Here is a 2,519-nt window from a genome sequence, read left to right as displayed (position 1 = left end):
TTGAGCGGCCGGAAAAGAGGCCATTTTACCGGGGACAAAGAAAACATTTGCCCAGGGTCTGGGCATCAGATAAAAGCTAGCATTTAGGGCTGTAAGGACTTGCATTGGCCTAGTTTTGGACCACTTGAGTTTTGGAGAAATCCAGCAAAATTTGGATATTTCTAGCTTGGGTGGCCAGGGTGGGGGAGGGCAAGTGGCCGCCAAGAGAGGCCATTTTGCCGGGGACAAAGGAGTCATTTGCCCAGAGTCTGGGCATCCGATGAAAGCTGGCGTTTGGGGGTGTAAGGACTTGCATTGGCCTAGTTTTGGACCACTTGAGTTTTGGAGAAATCCAGCTAAATTTGGAAATTTCTGGCTGGGGTAACCATGATCAGCCATGGTGAGTGGCTGCAAAGAGAGGCCATTTATCCGGGGAAGAAGAAGTCATTTGCCCAGGGTCTGGGCATCAGATGATGGCTGGCATTAGGGGCTGTAAGGACTTGCCTTGGCCTAGTTTTGGACCACATGAGTTTTGGAGAAATCCTGCAAAATTTGGAAATTTATAGCTTGGTTGGCCAGGGTTGGCCAAGGCGAATGGCTGCAAAGAGAGGCCATTTTTCAGGGGAAGAAGAAGTCATTTGCCCAGGGTCTGGGCATCAGATGAAAGCTGGCGTATGGGGCTGTAAGGACTTGCCTTGGCCTAGTTTCTGGCCACTTGAGTTTTGGAGAAATCCTGCAAAATTTGGAAATTTCTAGCTTGGTTGGCCAGGGTGGGTCAGGGCGAGTGGCCGCAAAGAGAGGTCATTTTGCCGGGGAAAAAGAAGTCATTTGCCCAGGGTCTGGGCATCAGATGAAAGCTGACATTAGGGGCTGTAAGGACTTGCAATGGCCTAGTTTTGGACCACTTGAGTTTTGGAGAAATCCTGCAAAATTTGGATATTTCTAGCTTGAGAGGCCAGGTTGGGTCAGGGCGAGTGGCTGCAAAGAGAGGCCATTTTTCAGGGGAAGAAGAAGTCATTTGCCCAGGGTCTGGGCATCAGATGAAGGCTGGCCTTTGGGGCTGTAAGGACTTGCATTGGCCTAGTTTCCGGCCACTTGAGTTTTGGAGAAATCCTGCAAAATTTGGAAATTTCTAGCATGGGTGTCCAGGATCGGCCAAGGCGAGTGGCGGCAAAGAGAGGCCATTTTGCAGGGGAAAAAGAAGTCATTTGCCCTGAAGAAATCCTGCAAAATTTGGATATTTCTAGCTTGAGTGTCCAGGTTGTGTCAGTGTCTGGGCATCAGATGAAAGCTAACATTAGGGTGTCTACAGACTTGCATTGGCCTAGATTCTGGCCACTTGAGTTTTGGAGAAATCCAGCGAAATTTGGAAATTTCTAGCTTGGGTGACCATGTTGGGGCAGGGTGAGTGGCCGCAAAGAGAGGCCATTTTACCGGAGACAAAGAGAACATTTGCCCAGAGTCTAGGCATGAGATAAAAGCTGGCCTTTCGCATTTTAAAGACTTGCATTGGCCTAGTTTGTGAGAAATCCAGCAAAATTTGGAAACTTCTAGCTTGGGTGGTCATGTTTCGGCAGGGCGAGTGGCCACAAAGAGAGGCCATTTTTCAGGGGAGAAAGAAGTCATTTGCCCACAATCTGGGCATCAGATGAAAGGTGGCGTATGGGGCTGTAAGGACTTGCATTGGCCAGGTTTCTGGCCACTTGAGTTTTGCAGAAATCCAGCTAAATTTGGAAATTTCTAGCTTGGGTGACCATGTTACGGCAGGGCGAGTGGCCGCAAAGAGAGGCCATTTTACCGGGGACAAAGAAAACATTTGCCCAGAGTCTGGGCATGAGATAAAAGCTAGCATTTAGGGCTGAAAGGACTTGCATTGGCCTAGTTTTGGACCACTTCAGTTTTGGACAAATCCTGCAAAATTTGGAAATTTCTAGCTTGGATGACCATGATCAGCCAGGGTGAGTGGCCGCCAAGAGAGGCCATTTTTCAGGGAAGAAGAAGTCATTTGCCCAGGGTCTGGGCATCAGATGAAAGCTAACATTAGGGTGTCTAAGGACTTGCATTGGCCTAGATTCTGGCCACTTGAATTTTGGAGAAATCCAGCAAAATTTGGAAATTTCTAGCATGGGTGACTATGATCGGCCAGGGCGAGTGGGCGAAAAAGAGAGGCCATTTTGAAAGGAAAAATAAGTCATTTGCCCAGAGTCTGGGCATCAGATGAAAGCTGGCGTTTGGGGCTGTAAGGACTTGCATTGGCCTAGTTTGTGACCACTTGAGTTTTGGAGAAATCCAGCTAAATTTGGATATTTCTTCCTTGGGTGACCATGATCAGCCATGGCGAGTGGCCGCAAAGAGAGGCCATTTTTCAGGGGAAGAAGAAGTCATTTGCCCAGAGTCTGGGCATCAGATGAAAGCTGGCCTTTGGGGCTGTAAGGACTTGCCTTGGCCTAGTTTTGGACCACTTGAGTTTTGGAGAAATCCAGAAAAATTTGGAAATTTCTAGCTTGGGTGACCATGTTGGGGCAGGGTGAGTGGCCGCA

The sequence above is a fragment of the Passer domesticus genome, chromosome 8 (genome assembly GCF_036417665.1).
Source record: "Passer domesticus isolate bPasDom1 chromosome 8, bPasDom1.hap1, whole genome shotgun sequence".
NCBI classification, from domain to species: domain Eukaryota; kingdom Metazoa; phylum Chordata; class Aves; order Passeriformes; family Passeridae; genus Passer; species Passer domesticus.
This window is presented reverse-complemented; position numbering follows the sequence as displayed.